The 26,747-nt window shown below is 42.7% G+C and overlaps 1 pseudogene; it reads left to right on the plus strand.

The window, feature by feature from the left end:
• Positions 1-18,267: 18,267 nt before the first annotated feature.
• On the plus strand, positions 18,268-23,834 carry LOC130136195 (putative disease resistance protein RGA1; annotated as a pseudogene).
• The last annotated feature ends 2,913 nt before the right edge of the window (positions 23,835-26,747 follow it).

The raw sequence follows: 26,747 nt of genomic DNA on the forward strand, positions 1-26,747 counted from the left end.
TCGGGGCACGTATTCAACAAAAGCATACATTAAATTATAAAAGAAGTCATATACGAAAGTACGCGACAAAACATATATTATGAAAACTGCGTGACTAAGAAGCGGGCGAACACTTGCGGACAAAAATGTCGGGCTTCAAAGAACAGTGCAAAGATATACATCTACTGCCACTGGTGTCTCTTGACAAAAGAAATTGGTATCTTTTGAGAGACGAGATTTGTTTTGAGATGTAATTTCAGCAACCGATTGATTTTGTGGGAACTGGCAAATAACCTTCCTGTAACACTCTTGTTCCCATAATGAAAAAAAGAAAGAAGAGGACCTGCATTAGAGAGACACTAGAGGTGGATAAACAACGTCACTGTAGTTGAAGTGATTATCGGGAAACATATCGTTGGAAAGTGATTGATGCAGGGTGTCTATATTAAGTTTCACCCTATTAAGGTGGCCTCAGACGTGTATAGCCGTGGGGCCCAACTCGTCCTATCTGTCTTTGTACGCATTGTCCAATCCAAATTCGCCACGTACCAACGGAACCTCCACCCCCACACCCCCGAAGTCTAATGGTAGCCCCACCTAAAAGACGCTTTTACGCTGTTTTTTGTTTTGCCTTGCTTTTTACCAAACACGTTATCTTGTTACCCTTTTTATGGTTGCCTCTGGAAAAAAAGGGGAAAAGTCAGGAAAAAAAGGACAAAGAGAAAAAGGAGACACATCAAATCGTAGGAAAATGATATCATCCGTAGTGAATTTCAGGCTTCGCGCTCTCACAAACCTCAACAAAATATCTATGGGCTGTGTTGATCATCGTTCTATCCATCTATCTATATATATTAATCTAATCTTGCCTTGAACAAGTTTTTATATTTTTTTTGAGTTGATATCACGAAAAACTTTAAACTGGTACATCTGTGATAAATTTATCCCAAACTAATTTTTTAAAAGCCAAAAATCCCAAATTATAATTTTCGTTAAATTTCACTATTAAATTTCTGAGTTGGATAATACATGATAGTTAATAAGTATTTCAATTTGGGGTTTTATTCTCTGTTTGTCACGGGTATACCAATTTATGATTTTTCATGTCATTAATCTAATTTAACGAAGGATAAATTTATCGCAAATATACCAATTTGAGGGTTTTTTGTGGTCAAAAAATTAGTTGAGGATAAATTTATCGCAGGTGTGCCAGCTTAGGGGTTTTGATGATAAAAAATTAGTTCGGGGTAAATTTATCACATGTGTATTAGTTTAGATTTTTCATGGTATTAACACTTTTTTTTGGTTGAAACATGTGAAATTTTCACAACCGCTATATATGGACACATAATGTGACATTCCGAATTTTGGCCCATTTTTGGGATTTATAAAACGGGTATTTCGTCAGTGCGCTTATAGTAAAAATCTCGCCCGGGAACTGATCACTCCCGGTTATTATTTTTAAATCTTGAGATTTCGCTAGAATCGCATTCGATCGAATTTGGCCGTTATTTAGACCCTGACCTTGGCAGTCGATTTTCGAGAGTTTCATGACGAAATAAATTGGACGGTGTCGATATTATTGTGGCCAGCGTCAAGGTGATTAGGAATAGTGAGAAAGTGGATTTTTGGACCGGGTGCGAATTTGGACTGGTAGACCTCCCTCGTAGTGAGTCTTGAGTTATTTTATTTTGGCCCGTTGTCTTATATTCTTGTTTGGATTTTTTTTTCGGGGACAGTTAGATCTTTTCCGGGTTTGAATCGCGACAGTTAGAATAATATTTAGTTTGAACCGTGTCCGTTGGTTCGCGCTCGAGGATAAATATTAACTTTTTCTCTCTCTTTCTCTCTCCTCTCTCTCTCTGCCGCGCCGCCCGTCCCCTTCCCCGCGCACGTTTCTCTCTCTCTCTCTCTCTCTCTCTCTCTCTCTCTCCTTTCTTTTTCTTCTGGCCGCACGTCTCCTCTGCATGCGTCCCGTCCACGCCCATTCCCCAAGCAGACCAACCCCTTCCCCCCCCCTTCTGACACTCTCTCTCTCTCCTCTCTCCTCTTCCTTTCTCTTCTTCTTTCTCTTCTTCTTCTTCTTCTTCTTCTTCTTCTTCTTCTTCCTTTTCGGCCCGATTGTCTCCGTCCGTTCCGGTTCTACGCTCGCCGACCGCCGCTCGAGCCCGCCGTCGCGTCGTGCCGCCACTACCACCGTCGCCCGCAAGCTCACCCGCCGCCGTCGCGCGTTGGCCAGCCGCCCCGATCGCCCTCGCAGGCTTGCCCGCGGGCGCTTGCGCAACTAGCGCAGCGAGCTTGCCGCCGCTATTCGTCACCCCCGGCGCCTGCCCAGCTCAGCTGCGGCCTTTGTCGCCCACCACCGCCTCTGCCCCGTCGGCGCCGCGAGACCGGCCCGCCAACCCACCTTGCCTCTCTCCTCCCCCGGTCTCCTCCTGTTCGGTTACGCAGAGCCGAGCCAGCTCATGCCCGCCCTCCAGCTCGCCGCCGCGTGCCTAGCCCGCCGTCGCCGCCAGCCCTTCGGTCCACATGCCTCCCACTCGGCCTCCGTCTCCCTCTCCTCCTCTTCCTCTCCCTCCCCTCTCGTTCTCTGTCTCTCTTTCTCTCCTCCCGCCTTGTACGCCGCCGCCACGCCTGGCGGCCGCACGCCGCCGGTCGCCGCCCGACTGCCGGCCTAGCGGCCTACCGAGCCGGAGCCCTCGGACCGTGACCAAGCCGCGTGCCCACACCCGCGCGCCCGTTGCCCACGCCCGCGCCCGTGCCGGTGCCCGCCGGCCCGCGCCGCGTGCTCCGTGCCCGTGCCCGGTGCCGCCGCCGCGCCTCGTGCTCCGTGCCCGTGCCGCGCGCCTTGTGCTCGTGGGCGAGGCGTGCCCATGGTCGAGCGCCATGGCCGAGCCCCCGCGCCCGTCGCGCCCTTGCCCGTGCCGAGTGAGACACTGTTCACCCGGGCCATTTTAGGCCCGAGCCGATTTTCTCCGGGCCAAAACCAAGTAAGTGACCTCCTATTCCTTATTTAGGACTATGGGTATTTTTAGACTTGTTTAGGATATGCTTGGTACCGGGTTAGGAATTAAATTAGGCGTTGGCTAATTTGACTGATTGTGCTTAATTTGTGAATTATTGTGGCGGTAATTGTGTGGCTAATTTAGTGATTGACTGAGATAAATAGCATGACTGAATTGTCGTGGCGTTTGTGAGTGGAGTTGATAGCTGAATGTGACCGACTTGAAGGTCGGATTGGTGGAATATTGTGGTGAGCATGCCTTGAGTTTGATTGGTACGATTTGTGAGAATTGCGAATTGTGTTGTGGTGCATGTGCATGAGAAAAGCCCGGATTGATCGGAGGGCTGCCAACCTGAGGCGTGGTTACGCGGGTGTGGCGAGAAAGGCGTGACCAGACCTGAGGCGTAGGTTACGCGGGTCAATGGAAGGGGAAAAATGTCCTGAGGCGTGGTTACGCGGGACCGAGCCCGGCTTGATATGAGGCGAGCTGAGGCGATGGCGCGGGCCGTGAGATTGTGCCGAGGCGCAGATGGCGCGAGCAGTGTGAAAGGACTCGGGAGGTCGTGGAAAGTTGTTCGACCACGCATGCGATTGTGTGTGATTGAATTGATTGAACCGATTGGACCGACTCGATTGAATGTGTGATTGAATTGGTGGAATTGATTGAATGGTATGGCTTGGGACGTGTTGACGGCGGCCATTGAAATTGATCGAATTGTGTGGCTTGTATGCCTGTGAGACCGGACTTGAGACGTGTTGACGGTGGTCCGTGAGAGGAAAGTTGGTTGGACACGTGTGTGCAATGTGATTGATTAGATTGGTTAAATGTACATGTGGTTGCTTGGTTGAATTGGTTGAATGTGAGTGGGAACGTGTGTACCGGGTGATTGTGATAGGGTGGTGAACTATTCTTGCATTGTCATGTTTGGACTAGTATGCGGGGTTGGCTCGTGATTCGAGGGCAAGGTAAGTATAATGATGTGAACTCTATATGTTATGGGGTAGATTGCGTGTACGACTTGTGCAGGTACGCATTGGCCTACGTGGGGTATAGGGGTTGCTTATTGAGACTCGTTCTCACGGTTATTATATAACCATTTCAGATCCGCGACCATGAGTGACTGGAGACACTGCAAGGGTATCTCGGAGATCAAGGACGGGTCAAGTTGCCCCATATTTTTGTGTGCCCCTCTTTTGTATAGTGAAGTAGGATATCCAATCACTACTCCGTTTTGATGTTGTGTATTTGGAATTATTGTTTTGTGCTATCTCTTCGTCATATTTTATTGTCCAGGGTTGTTTTATTTCGCTTCCGCTTGCGTAGTTCGTTTGGGTCGGCGACGCGTCCTGGGACGTCGCGTTCAATACGACCGTCGAAGGGGTGTCGCGAGCCCATTGGGGTTCGGGGCGTGACATCCCCGTTGATTTGGTATCAGAGCAAGGTCAGCTCGATCCAAGTTGGTCGAAGCCTGGAGTGATAAGGAGCGATGACTTTGGGGTAGTCGGTTAAGGAGTCTTGTGTGCCATGCGTACCCAGGCCGTGTGATTGTGATTTGCGAGTGATTATATGCAATGACACGTGAAATGCGGAGTGCGACAGGGACTTGAGGTTAGTGCACGATCGCCATTGTTCTTTGTGATTGAGTGGTGTTGTGATTGACTGCCTACTTAGTGAATTGTTGTGATTCACTGCCTAGGGCTTTAGACTGGTATAGTTGGCCTAGGTCTTTAATTCCCGAGGGGAATTATAGCAGGTAAGTGGGTGGTGTGAACCCTGTGAGTATGAGTAGCCGAGGTCGAGGTCGAGGTCGAGGTCGTGTAGGTCCGCAAGTTGGAGTTGTGGGGGGATCCCAGATGGAACGAGATTTTGATGGCACTCGAGGAAGTTGGAATTTTAATGCGAAGGCAAACTGAGGAGCGAAATGCGACTATTACTACTGATTCTGAGGCCGCTGTTGCCGCCACCAATAAAAGTAACGGGAATCGTGGGCATAATGGAAATGTTGGGAATCAAGGTCAAGGGGTAAGTTAATGCGGTTAGACGGATGCATCGGTTGGTTGGAATATTTTTTTGAAATTTAAACTTGTGAGGTTCGATGGGAAGAGGTGACCGGGAGGCTACATTACTTTGGACGGAGGGCTTTGAGGTATTCGGGTGCACCGATGATGAGAAAGTGACCCTGTGTGTATATCAACTTTAAGGAAATGCAAGTGATTGGTAAGAGGACCCCCCAAAGTAGGATATTTAGAAGGGCATAACTCCAAGCTGGGGAGTCATTGTCGAGGTCTTCAATGAGGAGTACATTCAGAGAGTGCGCGATGACAGAAAATGATATAGTTTCTTTGGCTTCGCTAGATTCGGATGTAATCGATCAATACGAGGTCGAGTTTATAAGGTTGCCTAAGTACGAACCAAGGATGGTCAAGGACCATGTGGATAGGACAAGGAGGTTTCGGGATGGATTGGAACCTGAATTCCGCAATCGGTTAGTACTTTTGAGTCTTAAGGGATGGTAATAAGCTATATGACAAGGCTTAAACGGTTGAAAGGGATATGAATGAGAGGGTTAACGTATATGGATCGCGGTACACGCCAGCTAGGGACAATGGGAACTTTGGGAAGAAGCTTATGACCGAGAACAAGAAACTTGTCCCTTCGTTAAGAAAGAACTTTAGAAAGCCGAACTACTACTCCAACGCCACATGTCGGTCTTGTGGAAAGGGGCATAGGAATGACTATTGCCGAGGTAGAAGTGGAACATGTTGTGGATGTGGTCAGCAAGGTCATTAAGTGAGAAATTGCGGAGCCGACGGGTTAGACCACTAATGCAATCATAGCGATCGCAAGTAGGATATTAAGCGGGAGCTTCCTCGCAGAATAATCAGAATTGACCATTGACGTAAGGAAAGATGTACGCTGTGGTGGGGAAGGAATCAGAGGATGTGCCGCGAAAGTCTAAAGGCGTTACGTGTTGATATTGGGTGCAATAGGCAATGATTTTGAAGTTATAACTCTAATGGTCATGTACGACTTATAATTACTTATGGTGGATAGGCGCAATCGATTTATGGACTTCTGATTTACTAATGACATTCTTGGACAAGCTTGGAAGGATGAGTAATGCTTGGAAATTTCAGATTTTATAAAGAACCGGGGTGATTTGTTTTGGGAGACTGTGGGATTGAAATTGGATGGATTGAACTTGTCTTTGAGGTGTATAAAGATAATTAAATTGTGGCTGATTAGTTGGTTGAGGAATCAAGGCTAAAGGGACATAGCCGAGGTGTGTAATCTTCTCGATGTCTTTCCTTAGGAAATTGCTGGGATTGCCACCTAATAGGAGAGTCGAGGTTGTGGTTGAGTTGGCCCCAGGGACAAAACCGACTTTGGGAGTACTCTGCAAGATGTCACTGTCGGAATTGAAGTAATCGAAAGTCCAAATGCGGGAGTTATTGGATGAAGGTTTTATTCGTCTATGTAAGTCTCCATGGGGAGCGCCAGTTTTATTCGTGATGAAGAAGGACAGATCGTTAAGGTTATGTAGTGACTACAAACAGTTGAATCAGGTGACTATTAAGGATAAACGCCTGTTGCCAAGGGTAAATGACCTGTTCGACCAGTTATAAGGGACATCAATATTTTCTAAGATTGACTTAAGGACTCGGTTTCTACCAATTGAGGATCAAGAAGGAGGACGTGCGAAGTCGGCATTTAGGACGAGGTATGGACGCTATGAGTTTACTGGTGATGCCGTTTGGACTGACGAATGCCCCTGCAGCCTTTATGGATTTAATGAATCGGGTATTTAAGGAATTTCTGGATTAGTTTGTAATCGTGTTCATAGACGATATCTTGGTATACTCGCAGAGTCTCGCTAAGCATAAGTTACATTTGGAAAAGAGATCTATGGACTTTAAGGGAACACGCACTCTATTCTAAGTTTAATAAGTGCGAATTCTGGCTTCATTGAGTGGCGTTCTTAGGACATGCGATACTGGGGAAGGGATTGTAGTGGATTCGACAAAGATTGAAGCCGTCACGAATTGGCCGAGGCCGACGTCAGTAACCGAGGTTCGGAGCTTCTTGGGTCTAGCAGGCTATTATAGGCGCTTCATGGAAGGGTTTTCGGCACTAGCTACGTCGTTGGCACGGTTGTTAAAGAAGGAGACGAGGTTTGAATAGACGGATGAGTGCGAAAGGTGCTTCCAAGAATTGAAACAGAGGTTGACGACCGCGCCAGTGTTAGCGATCTCGTCAAGTCCGGGAGGATTTGAGAATTACAGTGACGCGTCGTTAGGAGGATTGGGATGCGTGCTAATGCAACACGGGAAAGTAGTGGTATATGCATCGCGTCAATTGAGACCGTATGAGCTGAACTATCTGATGCATGACTTGGAATTTGATCGTAATTATATTTGTCCTTAAGATTTGGAGGCATTACTCGTGTAGGGAGAAATTTTAGATTTATACAGATTATCAGAGTTTAAAGGTATCGGTTTTCTCAAAAAGAACTTAGCCTGAGACAGCGTCGTTGGATGGAACTCCTTAAAGACTACGACTGCGATATTTTATATCACCCCGGAAAGGCTAATAAGGTAGCGGATGCACCGAGTTGGAAATCGAGCGTTGCGCATATGATGGTCAAAGAATGAACCTTGTTGGAATGAGTCCGAGATTCAGAGTTTAAGTTTGAAGTGAGCCATGTTTTCAAGTCTACTTGTCGTATTGAGGATTGAACCGGAGATCCAAACTAAGATTAATGCTTTACAGTCGACGAACCCAGAGATTCAAAAGATTCTGAGTAAGGATGCCACAAAAAGGAAATTGGATTTTCAGGTATCCGAGGATGGACTACTGAAGTTCCGTAGACGATTGAGTGTACCCTGTGATGCCGAGCTTAAGGAGGGGATTTTGTCAAAAGCTCACCATAGTAATTACAGTATTTACCCGGGTAGCGCGAAAATGTATCAGTACCTATGGCAGCATTGTTGATGGAAGGCATGAAAGTAGATGTAGCCAAGCACGTGACCGAGTATCTAACATGCCAACAAGTGAAGGCACGGCATTGTAAGCCGGGTGGATTGTTGCAGTTATTGGAAATCACCGAATAGAAATGAGAGCATAACGCGATGGACTTTGTTATGAAACTACCAAGAAGCCAAAGGGGCCATGATTCAATTTGGGTTATAGTAGATCGGCTGATAAGATCAGCACATTTTCTGGCAATGCGAAAGGACTTCGCGTTAGGAAGGTACGCAAGATGGTACGTGCAACAGATAGTTCATCTTCATGGAGTACTAGTGACGATCACTTCAGACCGTGATCCTAAGTTTACTGCCGCTTATTGGAAAAGTCTTCATACGGCATTAGGAACAAGGTTACAGTTTAGCACGGCCTATTAGTCGCAGACAAATGGCTAGTCTGAGAGGACGATTCAGACTTTGGAAGATATACTGCGACCATGTGCATTGGATTTTAGGGGAAGTTGGAAAGAATAATTGCCCTTGGTTGAGTTTGCCTATAACAATAGCTATCAGTAGAGTTTTAGAATGGCACCGTTTGGAGCATGGTATGGCAGGGTTTGCAGAACACCGGTTTGTTGGGATGAGTGGGTGAGAGGAGCATCACGGGTCCCAAGTTGGTTCAGCAGTCAATTGAAACAGTCAGGGTGATTTGGGAACACCATGGAACCAAAGATGCGATGTGGGAAAGTGAAGAGTTGATGCGACACCAGTACCCTCATTTGTTTGAATAGTTGGGTTGAATTGTAAATTTCGAGGACGAAATTTTTGTAAGGGGGGAAGAGTTGTGACATTCCGAATTTTGGCCCATTTTTGGGATTTATAAAATGGGTATTTCGTCAATGCGCTTATAGTAAAAATCTCGCCCGGGAACTGATCACTCCCGGTTATTATTTTTAAATCTTGAGATTTCGCTAGAATCGCATTCGATCGAATTTGGCCGTTATTTAGACCCTGACCTTGGCAGTCGATTTTCGAGAGTTTCGGGACGAAATAAATTGGACGGTGTCGATATTATTGTGGCCAGCGTCGAGGTGATTAGGAATAGTGAGAAAGTGGATTTTTGGACCGGGTGCGAATTTGGACTGGTAGACCTCCTCGTAGTGAGTCTTGAGTTATTTTATTTTGGCCCGTTGTCTTATATTCTTGTTTGGATTTTTTTTCGGGACAGTTAGATCTTTTCCGGGTTTGAATCGCGACAGTTAGAATAATATTTAGTTTGAACCGTGTCCGTTGGTTCGCGCTCGAGGATAAATATTAACTTTTTCTCTCTCTTTCTCTCTCCTCTCTCCTCTGCCGCGCCGCCCGTCCCCTCCCCCGCGCACGTTTCTCTCTCTCTCTCTCTCTCATTTCTTTTTCTTCCGGCCGCACGTCTCCTGCATGCGTCCCGTCCACGCCCATTCCCAAGCGAGACCAACCCGCTTCCCCCTTCCGACACACTCTCTCTCTCTCTCTCTCCTCTTCCTTTCTCTTCTTCTTTCTCTTCTTCTTCTTCTTCTTCTTCTTCCTTTTCGGCCCGACCGTCTTCGTCCGTTCCGGGTTTCGCTCGCCGACCGCCGCTCGAGCCCGCCGTCGCGTCGTGCCGCCCCCGCCACCGTCGCCCGCAAGCTCCGCCGCCGTCGCGCCGTTGGCTGCCAGCGCCCGATCGCCCCTCGCCGGCTTGCCGCGGGGCGCGCAGCAGCCCAGCCGAGCTTGCCGCCGCTACTCGTCACCCCCGCGCCCGCTCGGCTGGCGCGTGCCGCCCGGCCCACCGCCTCCGCCCGTCGACGCCGCGAGACCAGCCGCTAACCACTTGCCTCTCCCTCCCCGGTCTCCTCCCTGTCCGGTTTGCTCGAGCCGAGCCAGCTCGCGCTGCGCTGCCGCCGCCGCCGCCGCCGGCTCGCCGTCGGCTAGTGGGCCACTGCCGCCGCCGCGGCCCGCCGCCTCTCCTCCCCCCTCTGTCTCCCTCTCCTCCTCTTCCTCTCCCTCCTTCTCGTTCTCTGTCTCTCTTTCTCTCACCCGACGGCCTCTCCTCCCAAGACGCCTTTGCCGCCACGCTTGGCCGTCGCCGCGCGCGTCACCGCCGCCCCGGTCGCGCCACGACCAGCCCGGCCTAGCCCGCCGACCAGCTCGGACCGTGACCAAGCCGCGTGCCCACACCCGCGCCCGTTGCCCACGCCCGCGCCCGTCGCCGGTGCCCTGCCGGCCGCTCCGTGCCCGTGCTCGTGCCCGTGCGCCTCGCCGCCGCGCCCGAACCCCGTGCCCGTGCCGCGCCTTGTGCCTGTGGCCGAGGGCTGTGCCCATGGCCGAGCGCCATGGCCGAGCCCCGCGCCCGTCGCGCCTTTGCCCGTGCCGAGTGAGACACTGTTCACCCGGGCCATTTTAGGCCCGAGCCGATTTTCTCCGGGCCAAAACCAAGTAAGTGACCTCCTATTCCTTATTTAGGACTATGGGTATTTTTAGACTTGTTTAGGATATGCTTGGTACCGGGTTAGGAATTAAATTAGGCGTTGGCTAATTTGATTGATTGTGCTTAATTTGTGAATTATTGTGGCGGTAATTGTGTGGCTAATTTAGTGATTGAGCGAGATAAATAGCATGACCGAATTGTCGTGGCGTTTGTGAGTGGAGTTGATAGTGAATGTGACCGACTTGAAGGTCGGATTGGTGGAATATTGTGGTGAGCATGCCTTGAGTTTGATTGGTACGATTTGTGAGAATTGCGAATTGTGTTGTGGTGCATGTGCATGAGAAAAGCCCGGATTGATCGGAGGGCTGCCAACCTGAGACGTGGTTACGCGGGTGTGGCGAGAAAGGCATGACCAGACTGAGGCGTAGGTTACGCGGGTCAATGGAAGGGGAAAAATGTCCCGAGGCGTGGTTACGCGGGACCGAGCCCGGCTTAATCTCGAGGGCGAGCCCGAGGCGCATGGGCGCGGCCGTGAGATTGGGCCCGAGGCGCAGTGGGCGCGGCGGTGAAAGGACCTCGGGAGGTCGTGGAAAGCTGTTCGACCACGCATGCGAATTGTGTGTGATTGAATTGATTGAACTGATTGGACTGACTGATTGAATGTGTGATTGAATTGGTGGAATTGATTGAATGGTATGGCTTGGGACGTGTTGACGGCGGCCATTGAAATTGATCGAATTGTGTGGCTTGTATGCCTGTGAGACCGGACTTGAGACGTGTTGACGGTGGTCCGTGAGAGGAAAGTTGGTTGGACACGTGTGTGCAATGTGATTGATTAGATTGGTTAAATGTACGTGTGGTTGCTTGGTTGAATTGGTTGAATGTGAGTGGGAACGTGTGTACCGGGTGATTGTGATAGGGTGGTGAACTATTCTTGCATTGTCATGTTTGGACTAGTATGCAGGGTTGGCTCGTGATTCGAGGGCAAGGTAAGTATAATGATGTGAACTCTATATGTTATGGGGTAGATTGCGTGTACGACTTGTCTGGGTACGCATTGGCCTACGTGGGGTATAGGGGGTTGCTTATTGAGACTCGTTCTCACGGTTATTATATAACCATTTTAGATCCGCGAACATGAGTGACTGGAGACACTGCAAGGGTATCTCGGAGATCAAGGACGGGTCAAGTTGCCCCATATTTTTGTGTGCCCCTCTTTTGTATAGTGAAGTAGGATATCCAATCACTACTCCGTTTTGATGTTGTGTATTTGGAATTATTGTTTTGTGCTATCCCTTCGTCATATTTTATTGTCCGGGTTGTTTTATTTCGCTTCCGCTTGCGTAGTTCGTTTGGGTCGGCGACGCGTCCTGGGACGTCGCGTTCAATACGACCGTCGAAGGGGTGTCGCGAGCCCGTTGGGGTTCGGGGCGTGACACATAATTTATGCATAATTTTTTCAAAATCTTTTAATATTTAGTTTTTGCATTTTAAAAAGCATAAACAAACAAATCCTAAGAAAACTCAGCTAAGACTGATTATCGTGATTACCTTCTTTCGTTCTATTTTATTATGTGTCATTTGTGAAACCAAACTACGCATATATACGTAAGATATGAATAATGAGAAAGTAAGATAAAATGGAGCTTAATGGTTGAGCCATATAATTACAAAACTTCAGTCCTTCCCACTTTTCTTAACATTAATTAGACAAATTGCTTTAAAATAAAGCAGAAAAAAAGTAATCATCTCATTTAATCTAAGATAATGTTTTTTAAACAATACATCAACTTACCTTATTTACTTAATTGGATGTAATCTTTCATAAACATACATATATACGTGGCTTTGCAATTGGTATTTGTCATTCAAATATTTTTTATTATGTATTATTATTGTGCACTTGTATAATCTCCAAGAGAGTTTTTGTACAATAAATAAGGTGGGCAAGGAGAGTGAACTTCCTTAATCAAACTGTAATGTTTTGGTAAAGTAATAGCAATAGTGTCACGTGATAATATGAAGGAGAGTTTTGAAGTGGAACTGTGTTCACGTCATAATGTCAATAAGTACATTATGTTACCTACACATATACAACTTCCTATTTTCACAGAAAAAATCTCTATCCCTTACATATGACCATACATGCACATATATGTTAGTAACTAATTGTTTCACCGGAATTGGATTCAATGATGAAATATTTTTTACCAAAAGTTGTTTTTCGATTTTTTTATAAGATGAGACAAGTTTTATGGTGATTCCACGCACAAGGAAACCGACAAATATATTTCAACAAAATTTAATCAATGTCAAAGTACATGAAACTTTGCCGAAATGTAATTGATGACAAGCGTAGTGATATGAAGATACAAAATCGGAATTTAATCGACGACGAAAATCTAAAAACTGCAACTAAGAGTCTAAGATACTTGCTAGAATTTAATCAATAACGAGATATCTAAAACAACTACGATACAGGAAAGATAATTGGGAGATAATAATTAAGCCTTATCATTACAAAACTCAATTCCTTTTCACTTTCCATAACATTAATTAGACATATTACATCATAATAAAGTAGAAAAAAATTTAATCATATCATTTAATCTAATACAATGTTTCTAAAGCAATATATCAATATCAATTTGCCTTATTCATTAAATCGGATGCAATCCTTCATGTGTATATATATATATTGTAATTAGTATTCGTCATTTAAATTATTTTTTATTGTCCATTGTTATTATACATTAATATTATGTTTATGAGGGTTTTTTTTACTATGATTGAGGTAGGGTGCCTACATTAAGTTTCATGAAATAAATTGGGTGATTGGCCATTAATGAGGGATAATTAATAAATCAACATTTGATTTTTTATGTCTAGAGTTTCAAAAGCGTCTGGTTTCTCTCTTCTAAAATGCAGAGGAGACTGACCAAAAAAAAACCAAAAAACGCAGAGGAGGAGGGAAAAGATAGACGTGGTGCTGAACCAAGTTAAAAAAAGAAGAAGAAAAAGTGATGGTTAATAATTAACTATGATCGAGTTAAGTTACTTTTTGACCATGTTAGTCACGTGGCAATTATTATGTTTCGTCTTCAGTTAACCTCATGCTTTAGATGGCAGTACAACTTCATACACATGGACCCTAGTACTATGCCTCAGTGAATAGCCGTGGGACCCAACTCCAGTGTAATTTGAAGACGTTGTCCAATCCGGCTTCGCCACGTACCAATAACATCTCCAAGTGAAATCTATACGAAATCTCAAATCACTTGGCCCTAATGCATTTTACTCTCTGCCTTTTTGTTTTGCTTCGCGTTGCCAAATATGTTTTTTTTAACCCTTTTTATGGTTGCCTTTGGGAGAAAGGAGACGTAAGGAAAAAGGAGACGTCAAATCGGAGGCTCACAATACCCCCTGTAGTGAATTTCAATCTTTGCGCTCTCACAAGCCTCAACAAGATATCTAAGGGTTGTGTTAATAGATTTTTATTTATATATTTTAAATCTAATCTTGTCTTGGACAAGTTTTTACATTTTTTTTGGCGGTCAAATTTGTGCATGATTTCTTCAAAATCTTTTAATATTTGAATAATGTTTTAAAATTTTTGTTTTTACATTTTTTTTGGCGGTCAAATTTATGCATGATTTCTTCAAAATCTTTTAATATTTAAATAATGTTTTAAAATTTTTGTTTTTGCCTTTTTAAAAAGCATAAAAAGCAAGTCCAACGAAAACTCTGATCATCATGATTAGATTGTTTCGTTCTACTTTATTGTATGTCATTTGGTAAACCAAATTTTGTATTTGTATCATGTATATATATGCGATAAAGAGAAAGTAAGTTAGAACGGAGCTTAATGGTTGAGCTATATCATTACAAAACTTCATTCCTTACCACTTTTCGTAACATTAATTAGATATATTACTTTAAAATAAAGTAGAAAAAAACTTAATCATCGCATTTAATCTAAGATATTGTTTTTATAATAATACATCAACTTACCTTATCTATTAAATTGGATGTAATCTTTCGTGAATATACATATATACATAGGTTTTGCAATTGGTATTTGTCATTTAAATATTTTGTATTATCAACTATTATTGTACTCTTATATTATCTTTAAGAGGGTTTTTGGACAATAAATCAGGTGGGTGCCTATATTAAGTTTTATGTAATAAATGAGGGGGTGGTCTGTTAATGAGTAACAATTGACAGATTAATATGTGATTTTTAATATCTGGATTCCCGAAAGCGCCTGGTCTCCCTATCTCTAAAATCCAAAGTAGGAGGAAGGAGACAGAAGAGGCACAAAATCAAAGAAAAATACAAAAAAAAAAAGCGCAAAGTGATGTTAATAGGTGGCCATGGTGGAGTTATGTTTCTTTCTGGCCATTTCAGTCATGTGTAGCAATATGACTTTTTACACCACCGAACTCATCCTATCTGTCTTTGTACATGCTATCTAATCTAAATTCGCTTCGTACCAGCGAAATCTCCACCCTAAATTGTGATCTCGGGCCTCGGCCCCACCTTAAAGATACTTTTGCCGAGGACTTTGTATAATACTCGTTGTGTGCGACTTTTTCGGTTTTTTTTCTTTTATTAATTTGAATAATTGGTATATGCATGTCGTTCTTTCTTTTACTTAGTTGTGAAAAGTGAGGGCATTCGTATAGCATAAGCCCACACAACTTTTTCACTTTCCCACCATGAAAAAAATTATAAAAAAAATTATATATATTACGTAAATTGTGCGAACTAAGTAGCGCCAAACACTTATTTAGCCAAAAAAAAAAAAAGTAGCGCCAAACACTTGTAGACAAAAAGTCAGGCTTACTTTAGTGAACAGTGCATAGGCGAGGTTGGTTTTGGGCTGCAACTTTAGGGCGCGCATGGAATCCATTCTGAAACAAAATTTCTGCTCCGGAATGCATTCCGGAATAGAAATGCGTTTGTTAAAAAATTTCCGGAATGCATTCCGGAGGAATTTTTGCATTCCGGAGCAAAAACGCGTTTGGTAAAAATACATTCTTTTTTTGGTTCCGGAATGAGTTTTGCTTCGGAATGTGTTTTGGGCCAAAAAAAAAGAAGCTAGTTTTTGTAGCTTTGATTCGAATGCATTCTCCCTATTTTCTCACAAATTTTTTTTTTCAGAAAATGCATAAAAATTGAAAAATTCTAGAAAAATTCATAAAAATTTCCAGAAGATAAAAAAAAGTCAGATTTCGGGAAAATATGAAATTTGGTGAATTTTTTTTAAAAAAATAAAAAAAAATTAAAAATTTTAAAACTTCACAGAATAGCTTAAAACACATGTGGCCACCCACTTTAAGTGAAATTTAAATTTTTTGAGGTGCCCAAAAAAAATCAAAAATTTCAAAACTTCACAAAATGACTTAAAATACCTGTGGCCACCTACTTTGAGTGAAATTTTAATTTTTTTAGGTGCCCAAAAAAACGAAAAATAATAAAAAAATAAAAATTTTCAAAACTTCACAAAATGGCTTAAAATACCTGTGGTCACCCACTTTGAATGAAATTTAATTTTGTTGAGGTGCCCAAAAAATTAAAAAATAAATAAAAAATTTCAAAACTTCACAGAATGGCTTAGAATATCTGTAGCCACCCACTTTGAGTAAAATTTAAATTTTTTGAGGTGTCCAAAAAAATAAAAAAATTCAAAACTTCACAAAATGGCTTAGAATACCTGTGGCCATCCACTTTGAGTGAAATTTAAATTTTTTTAGGTGCCAAAAAAAATTTAAAAAAATCAAAAATTTCAAAACTTTACATAATGGCTTATAATACATGTGGCCACCTACTTTGAGTAAAATTTAAATTTTTTTAGGTGCAAAAAAATCAACAAATCAAAAAGAGTTACATTCCGGAAATCAATTTCGGAGCGAGAATTAGTCGTGTTTTACCAAACAGATTTCTCCTTCCGAAATCAATTTAACAAGAATTCGAAATCAATTTACGCAAGAATTTGATTTCTGGAGCAGAATGGTTACCATTCGCACCCTTAGCAACCAGTTGGTATTGTTTTTGTGAGAACTGTCGAATCATCGTCGCCACCCACGGGTTGACCGGCTATGTTGCACCGACACCGACACGCGACACTCGACACGATACGACACGATACGACACGACACGCGACACGTCAATTCTAAAAAAATACCATTTTTCGACACGTTGGGACACGTATATTAAATATATATTTTTAATAATTAAATATACCATAATGACCAAAAACAATTGGTTTATTATAACCCATAAAACCATTAAGTTCCAATAAAAAGATGAACTTGACTAGTTTAGGCTCCGTAAACTCATCCATCGAAAGAAGCACATTTACAAATTCAATTAGGGAAACAGAGTATATGCGATATGTACTCTTCTCCTCAAAATTCATGTTCTCATATTCCAATACATAAGAAAAAAAGACGCAGCCCACCGCAATTTCTTTTCCCCATCCATCTGACCTCCCCATAAGAAAAAAAGACGCAGCCCACCCATCTGACCTACCCCACCACTTTTTCGTTTTCCCCCAACCCACCCACACACGCCCCCTTCCCCCGACTTCTCCCTTCTTCCCAGTTCCCAGCCACCACAATTTCTTTCGAAACAGAGAGGTGTACCTGCAGCGACCGGCGAGCGCGAGCGGGAGAGGGAGCGGCGAGCGGCGAGCACGAGCGGGAGCGGGAGAGGGAGCGGCGAGCACGACCGGCGAGTGGCGCGGAGGACGGGAGTTCGTCGGTCGAACAGAGAAGTAAAGAGGTAATCGTGTTTTAGCCCTAATTTGGAGGTCGACGCCATTTACTGTTCTCTGTTTTTATTTTTTTACAAATTTACTCTTCGGACACGCCGGACTCGCGTGTCGGAGGCGTGTCCGGAGAGTTGATTTCGTGTCGGAAATCCGACACCGTGTTGACCTCGGAGGCGTGTCCACGCGTGTCGACGTGTCCGACACGCGTGTCGGTGTCGGACCGACACGTTGGCCATTTTAACGTGTCGGTGCAACATGTGACCGGTTGGTCAGGATCTTTCGCTGAACCTTCCCGTGACTCTCTTGTTTTTCTAAAGCAAAACGACGACACACAGAGAGTCAAAAGGCATGAAAAGAAGAATGCACAAGAGAGACACCATACGTGGATGAACAGTAACATCGCAATAATTGAAGTGATTGTCCTGAAACGTATTGTCGGTAAGGTAAAAGGAGAATTACATCTTGTCGGAAGAGTTGCAAAGAAGAGTTACCTCTCCTACCACATCCTCTATGAAATACAATGACTACTACAAGTCTTTCACATTTGACTTTTAATATGCAGTAGGTAAAATCTCCATTGTAATCTCATCTAATATAAATAATATTATGTTTGATAATAGACGTGATATTATACCAAACGTATTGTATGATTGATTTTTCATTTTATATAATGGGCTATCTAATTTATTTACACAAAAGGAACTCTATGCTTCATGATGGTCCTTCCCTTTCGCTAATCGAGGGATTAGCCTTATAATGTTTGTTGTTAGAACTCAAATGTAACATTTTTATTAAGGGTGAGCAACCGGGTCGGTTCAATCCGGAACCGAACTGAACTTGCCCAACTCTACACTTGTTCACACGAGAACCGCTCAACTCTCATGTAAAAATTCTGGGAACCAACCTTAGGAAGAACCGGTTTGAAACAGTTCAGAACGATGCTAAATCTTTTATATCTAAGACCCTCGCTACTTTCTTTTGGTTCTCACTCTCATCGCTAGCATCTCTCTTAGACTCTCTAGTCTCTCAACTTTCCCCAGCAGTGCCCTCGATTTCTCTCTTTCTGGAGTCTTGCCGACGCTGTCTCATCTCATTTCTCTCTCTTGGTCTTGCCGACACCGTCTCCTGTCCTCCTCTCTTGATCTCGCCGGTTGTGGCCTCGCCTTTGTTGGTCAGCCGTCGATCAGCCCACTATTAGCCAGGTTCGTTCTTTCTCATAGCAACTAATCAGAGAGCTTTTCTGAAGATGAATAGCCTGATGAAACAAAGATGCTTAGGGAAACTATCCACGTCTTTTATTTGGATTTAGAGATCTGACTTATATGGTGAAACATGGCCCTCAAGATCTGCATATTTAGGCTATTTAGCCTTTTCCAAATTAGGCACATAAAAACATATAACATGTCCCGATTTCCAAAAATTCTAAATAGAGTTCAAAAGGGAAGATTAGCCAACTTCAAGAGCTGTTTTACCTTTCTACGTATGAAAATTTAAAGTTGAAAGACATCCTCATCAGCTTGCTTTTATTAGCCCCCCGCTCATTGGGACTTCAGTACCAAAGTATAATTTCTTTTTTGCACAGAAAAGGTTTCATACTCCTTCATTCACGATGATACTTAGTAATCTTTTTCTTTCTTTTTTATTCGGGCAAAAGCAGAGATTCATGAAGATAAATTTTCTTTACCACTTGAAGTTAGATGTTGAAGTTGCCCAGACAGCTATAATAATTTTCCATCCTTTTCAAGATCCAAATCTTATTACACTTAATACTCGATGTCTCTGGTAAACAAGTTGGGCATACACGTGAACGTGCACTGTCTTCTATGGAAAGCTTGTGATGAAACTAGGAAAAATGGGCATCATCAGAAAAAAGCTAGGCTTTGTTCTTTAGCCCCCTTCAGGCGAAATTTTTATTTGCATCTGCTGAGAAAAATAAAATTTAATTTTCATTTTCTGGACCACGTGGGAGGGTTAACTATGGTTTGCCAATACCTAACATTTTTTTTTTAATTAAACAGGGTTGGCGGTAATTACTTTTTATAAGGCAAACACTTACTCATCCCATGAATAAGTTACAAACCACATGTTATATAAGATTTACTATTACATCGCAAAAACCATCGATTTTGTTCAAAGTTGTCTTTATATATATATGGGACGATAAGAATCAACCTAGAAAGGTTGCCTTTTATATAAAACGTTAGTAATCATGAAAACAGGTCAGTACTTTTTCATTAGCTGAAAGCCGAATTTCTTGTAGAAAGTTACTAATCACATGAAATTTTGTTAGTTACTTACATACTTACAAGTCACATAATTTCTTTCGGAAATCCCAGTGAGAAAAGGAGGAATTAGAAGGAAATGAAATGACATAAAATTAACTTGGCATCCATAAATGTTGAACATGCAACTAATGTGAAAGGGGAGTTATGAGATCCATCAGCTAATCATTATTAGGTATGAATAGAATGTGCAACTCCATGCCATAGAGGAGCTCGAGCCATTAGATCGGACGATCAAGGTAATAGTGGTGGACGACCATGGGTCAATGAATGCCACCAAAGGTCTAGGCAGTAGTGGGCATCGATGGAGGACCATTGGAGGAGCTTTGGCCAAGCGATGGCGAGATGGATGACGATAAACAATTGTGAAGAAAAAAAAGAAAGAAAGAAAAGGAGAACATAAAAATAAATAAATAAATAAAAAGACGGCGTTGTTTTGTCCACGTTAAATCGCCAACCGTAACATGTAGGATGGCCAACAATAAGTGGACCACCACGTTACTAATTTCAGGTGATAATTAGTATGAAGTCACCAATTTCAAGTGATAATTAGTATGAAGGATTATATTGAAATTTTACGTAAAGATTTATGACTATATTGATAAAATTGAAAAGTGTAAGACTTGTTAGAATCCGTAAAAATGGTTTGTGACTAAATTTCGTAATTTTCCCTAGAAGTCTCTAGCCTTCGAACCGACTAGATTAATATCTTCGATGCACGTAGAAGACAAACAAAGAGAGAACAAAAATGGCGGAAACTGTCATCATCAGCATTGCTGGAGAGATCATTACTAATCTGATTACTCAATCACTAGATAAGGTTGGAAAGTTATGGGGCATCAAGCATGAACTCGAGGTGCTCGAGGACACTGTCTCCACTCTTCGGGCTGTATTGGACGATGCAGAGGAGCAATCCAACCAAAGTCGCCAAATCCGAGTTTGGCTTGAGAAATTGAAAGAAGCATTCTATGATGCGCAAGATGTGCTTGAAGAATTCAATATTGAAGCTACACGACGAGAATTGAGGGACCACAATGCAATGATCAAGGAGGTAAAGGCATTTTTCTCAAGTTCAAACCAGCTTGCTTTTAAATTGAAGATGAGTTACAAAATAAGAGCAGTGAGGGAGAGAATAGAAGCCATTAATGCCGGTAGGAGATTCCACTTGGCTGAGCGCTCCGTGGATTCGCGAGTAGAGAGAGAGTGGTAGAAGAGAGAAGAGACACATTCGTTTATACGTGAGGGAGATATTAGAGGGAGAGATGATGATAAGAAGACGATCATAGAATTCTTATTGGATTCAAACGTGAATGAGAATGTTTCCATCCTTCCGATAGTTGGTATTGGTGGGCTTGGAAAAACAGCTCTTGCTCAATGTGTGTATAATGATGAGATGGTCAGTAAACAATTTAACTTGAAAATGTGGGTTTGTGTCTCTAATGAATTTGACACGAAAAATATAGTGAAAAATATCATTGCTTGTGCAAAGGAGAAAGAACCAACCGAGGTTTCGATGGAACGGTTGCAAAGTGAACTGAGGACCACAATTGATGGAAAGAGATATCTCTTAGTTTTAGATGATTTGTGGAATGAGGAAGGAGAAAGATGGTCAAGCCTGAAAACTTTATTGGTTGGAGGAGCTAAAGGAAGCAAGATCCTTATAACTACACGCCTTCCTTCGGTTGCGAAGATCACCGGCACTGCTCCGCCTCATCTTCTTGGGGGGCTTATCCGAAAGTATGTCTTTTGATTTACTAATGCACATGGCTTGTTGTAAAGAAGAGGAATTACAAGATCCTGACATGCGAGCTATTGGTAAAGATATAGTTAGAAAGTGCTCTGGGGTTCCGTTGGTTGTTCGAACTGTTGGGAGTTTACTCTCTAAGAAAAGTAAGCACGAATGGTTGAAATTCAAAGAAAATGAGCTCCCAGATGTGTCTCAAAGGGAAGACAACATAAAATTAGTTCTTAAGCTTAGTTATGACCATCTTCCTTCACATTTGAAACAATGTTTCGTGTTTTGTTCATTGTTTCCCAAAGATTATGAGATAAAGAAGCGGACTTTGGTCAATCTTTGGATGGCAGGAGGATTTATCCAGCCATCAAATAGAAGTCAGCATTTAGAAGACATTACTCATGGATATTTCATGGATCTACTTTGGAGCAACTTCTTCCAAGATTTTAAAAAAGAACCTTTCACGAACGAGGGGACTTGCAAGATGCACGATTTGATGCATGATCTAGCTTGCTTAGTTGCGGGGACCGAGTATTGGGTGGCATTGGACGACACAAAATCCATACATGAAAGAGCTCGTCATTTATCTCCTCGTTTAAATTCCAATATTATGGGTGAACTTCCAATCTCACGCTTGAAAGCAAGTCCCCTGAGAACATTTCTGTCTGTCGCTAGATATCGGGAAATTGGATCAAGAGGACCAACAAGTGAAGCAGATCTACGCCTACTCATTCAAAGTTTCAAAAAGTTACGCATATTGGGTCTGTATTACACATATGTCGGGAAGGTGCCAAGGTCCATTGGTAAGTTGAAGCATCTCACGTATCTCGATCTCTCTTACAATTTAGAACTCGAAAGGCTTCCTAACTCCATTACGAGATTGCAGAATTTGCAGACACTTAATCTCAAGGGTTGTCAATTCCTTAAAGAATTGCCGAAGGATATAAGGAAGTTAGTCAACCTTCGAAATCTAGACATAGATGGTTGTCGTGAACTTGGATATATGCCACGCGGACTAGGGCAATTGAGTTCTCTGCATAGGCTAACACGCTTCATTTTGCCCAAAGATAAAGCTCTTGCTAAGGATTGTTGTGAACTTGAGGAGCTAAATGGACTTAATGACATCCGAGGAAGCCTTAGCATTGAAAATTTGGGAAGCGTGACGGATGTGGTAGCAGAATCCAAGGCAGCGAACTTGATAGGAAAGCATTCTCTGGAATCATTGCAACTTAAATGGGGGATTTCGATACCGATAATGCGTGTCGGGAATAGAGATGAAGCGCTGTTAGGTGGACCGCAGCCGCACTCAAATCTGCGAGAAGTTGACGATCCGGGAATATGAAGGTGAGAGCTTTCCAAAGTGGATGACGGAAAACCTTACGGCTTCCTTGCCAAATTTAGTCGAGGTATGCATCTTCTCTTGCGGAAGATGTAAACGTCTACCTCCACTAGGCCAACTACCTCGCCTCAAGACTTTATCGATTGGGAGTCTGCCTGAATTGGAAGACATCGAGCCAAGCCATTCATCCACTTCAACACCACCATTTCCTAGCCTATTGGAATTAGAGATCAATGGCTGTACGAAATTGAAAGCCATGCCACAAACTCCACGTCTTGAGAAATTGGCGCTGGTTGCGTCCAACCCAAAGCATTGATAAATATGATATTTGAGCTCAATAAGTTGAAGAGCCGGAAATCAGCGATACGGAGCATCCAGAATGTTTGCTTGAGGAGTGTTTGAAAAGCCTCACCTCCCTCGAATCTCTTCACATCATTAGATGTCATCGGTTAACTTCCCTCTCACTGCAGCATCTATCGAACCTCGTGCATCTCTATATTTGGGATTGTGAGGAGTTGGATTTATGCAAAGACGAAAGCGGCAACATCAACAACGACTTGAATTTTCATGGAGGACTTCAGAATCTCCGCTCCGTGGATCTCAGTCTCCTTCCAAAACTGGCGTCTCTCCCGCGGTGGCTTCTACGGGTCCGCAATGTCGAGCGCCTCCATATTGGCAGGTGCGACAATTTCAAGGATTTACAAGAGCTCGAGGCCCTCCAATCACTTCAGCGGCTCACAATCCTCGCGTGCCCCTCGCTGACGTCATTACCCGAAGGAATGCGAAGGCTCGCATCCCTTACTTACCTGGGTATCTTCGATTGCCCAGAATTGGAGAGGAGGTGCAAGAGAGATGGAGGCGAGGACTGGGACAAGATCGCTCATATCCCCCGCATACAACTCGGATGAGGGTTGATCGACCCCCTAATTTTCTTTACTGAAGGTATGTATGTGGGGGGCACCTTGTTTCCCCAGGTTTTTTACTTGAAGAACAAGTCTCGAATCGTGTGTTTCGAATTGCGTGTTTCGATTAATTGATTCGATCGGGGAACACGAATTAACCCTTGGATGAAAAACCAGCACGATTTTGCAGGCACGGGTTGGCTCTCGCTTGCTTCTGGACACAGAGGGAGAGAGGAGGTCATCGGAGAGAGGAGGTCATCGCGCGACCAATACTCTACTAGGATCATCTTCATCGACGAAGTAGTCGATGAAATCACTCTCATCCTGGCATGTTTTGATGACGGGAACCGTCGTCGTTCACGGCCTCCAAGGCTTCATCATGCTACAATGTCTCATTCCTCCTCCCGCTTGCAATGTGTTCTGTTTTTGAACTGATCACCAAATGTTCGTTAAAATGCCCGAACGAAATCGGAATACAATTTTGAGAAGCATTCTTATGCTTTAGTGTCTGGAATGATCGTTGTGTAATATATACATGTTTGACTCACTTACAGCTTCTCTATTTCCAGTGATTTTAGACTGTGGCCGAGATCTCCATATGCCATGACTACTTCATTTGTTGTTCAAATCCATCCATATATGTTGTCTCTGCTTTTGATATTCTGCCAGGTATTGATTCATGTTAATCAAATATCTAGATGAGCAAAGCATGTCAACTTACGCCGCAAGTAATGTATACCCAAGGGGAATCGTGAGTTCGTTTCGGCTTCTGACGAATTATATTCACTTCGCTGGGTCGAGATTATGCTTGCTGGTTGTTTGTTCTCTTGCTCGGCTGATTGGTGTTCTGGTCTTACTTTGGTATTGCTATAACGATGCTTTGATAATTTTGCGCATCCGAATTTGATTACAATCGTGAATTTCCTTTGAGCTGTCATTTGGGCTAATTGAGGATTTCTCAATTGCACTGATTGCTATTTGTCATAGTGGCCAGGGAAGCTTTCATATTGATATGATAGGATAGCAAATTTCTCAAGAAACAGATGCTCCTATTGGCATGCATTATAATGTGATTTTGTCCGGAAATAATATGAAGGTAGAACCGTTTGAGGTGCAAAATACATGGACTGGTGAATTCTGACCGGGGTAAAGAGGAGTGATGTCTTACTCTTGAATCGATTGAGAGCCTAGAAGGTCATCCCTTAGATGGATTACTTCTTTGCCATGAACTAACATTAAAAAGTATGAGGAAAGAATAAAAACAGAGTGCAATGAGGTGTTTGGTGAGTGCTTTTGCATATATGTGTGTAAATGAGTGAAGATTAGAGAAGTGTGTATTTTTTAGGTAAATCTTCACAGCGCCATGCTAACATCTTCTCTGTTTAGTATTCATGCTTTGACATCGTAAAAATATCAGTCCTCGTTTTATAGGTGGTGAATTGGTCGTTGTCCATTCTTGCACACAAGTCCTATACGAAACTAAATCAATACCGAATTATGTTTGCCAAAATTCGAGTATAACGGTGTTGATTCTGCTGGTCATATGCTTATTGTTGGATTAAACTTGTTATATACTCTTCTTGTTGGATTAGATTTGTCATCTTTCTTTGCTAGTGCTTAAAATGTTTTGTTTACTGGACATGTCTCACTTGTGAATGAACAATGGTGTGTGCTGAAATCCGCTGAACATGCTGCCGAGAGCTTGTCTCTTAAAATAGAAGCTCACTGACTGCGCTTGACAAGGCCACAATCATAACTATGGACTCTCTATCCTTCTGTCAGCATTTCATTGTCTTCATTACATGTGCTTCTTCTTTCTGTCCGTCATTCACATTTTTGTTATTGCTCTGTTTCAGGGCCCCGCAAGGACGGAGTTGAAGTTGTACGGCACTGGGCGAAACTCCTGCTCTTTCCGAATCCGCATTGCTCTCAACTTGAAGGGTTTGAGTACGGGTATATGCATGTAAATTTGGTAAGGAAAGATCAATTCAGTAAAGGTGAATCCTTCCTTGCCTGCTCTCTCTTTTTTTTGTTTTCATCTTGCTCTCCAGAGTCGGTATTATGTTGTGATCGTATTTGGAAAGCTTGAGGCCTTGAATATTTTAATTCCCCAAAAAAATTTGTAGTAGCTGCAGTTCTTTGGGGAATTATTGCTTGCTTAGGGGAATTGGTGTCTTGCGATTTGTGAAACCAAGTTTTTAGCAGGCTATGCTTAACATTTGCTTTTCTTCAGTCCTTCTACCAAAACCCCTCCGGCGTGTGATGAAGCTATATCAATACAATCTCTTACCTCAGCATTTTTATGGATAGCCAGGGATTAAACCAAAGTTTTGATTTGATATTAAATCATAATTGGAGTGTGTGTTTTGTGTACTGTTTTGCAACCTGGACGGTTTATTCATGTAGCTGATACTTGCATATACTTTTCATAAAATGAGTGGGCAATGAATGGGTGTTAAGAATACATGTCAATTTCGAAAGAAATAGAACCGTTGTCCTGTTTGTATCATGCTGGAATGGAATTTGGACTTGCTGGCTTATATGATTGGGGTTCAATTTCGGCATGTTGTGATGTCATTTTTATCATGTGAACATGTATGATGATTTAGGAGAATGTTATGGTGAATTGGTGATAATTTTTATCAACAAATAACCATGTTGCTGTGCCTTGAACTTGCTGGATATGGGCTGTCATCACCATTCCTTTGGGTCACTCTCTTTGGAGTGTAGATTGAATTGATCTGAAGCCCATCCCAGTGTTGTTCTTATTACCCGTGATGTGGTGTTTGTATGTTGATGATTTCTTAATCATTGGGCATGGTTGTTGCCAATTGCTTTGATTGAGGTGATGCTGAAATTCATGGAGTATCTCAGTGAAGATTTGATTCAGAGGAAGGACCCAGAATAAGAGAAGAAAACGAAAAAAATAAAAAAAATAAAATAAAATTCTGAAAATAAAAATTAGAAATTGTTAGAAAAAAAATAGGCATTGATTAGGTTGTTAGATTTTAGTATTAGAATTAGTTTAGTCTTGGAAGATTAATCCTTCAAAAAAGAAATTGAACTCAATTTGTACTAAAATCATGGAGGTTGTTGTCCTGGGGCTTAACAACAAGGTCATGTTATATTCATTGTTCGACTCGTATCGGTTTACTTTACTGCACTTTATATTTTACTCGTTCCTTCATTACTTTCTTAGATCAATTAATTATGATTCTTTTATAATGTTTTCCTATGTTTTATTTTGCTTGCTTTAGCTAAGTGGTTAAGTTACAATCATAATAAACACCAAAAACATTGTATGAACACTTAGCGGA

This window comes from Syzygium oleosum, unplaced genomic scaffold (genome assembly GCF_021117445.2).
Source record: "Syzygium oleosum isolate NSW1041296 unplaced genomic scaffold, Sole_v2.1 Sole_v2.43, whole genome shotgun sequence".
NCBI lineage: Eukaryota > Viridiplantae > Streptophyta > Magnoliopsida > Myrtales > Myrtaceae > Syzygium > Syzygium oleosum.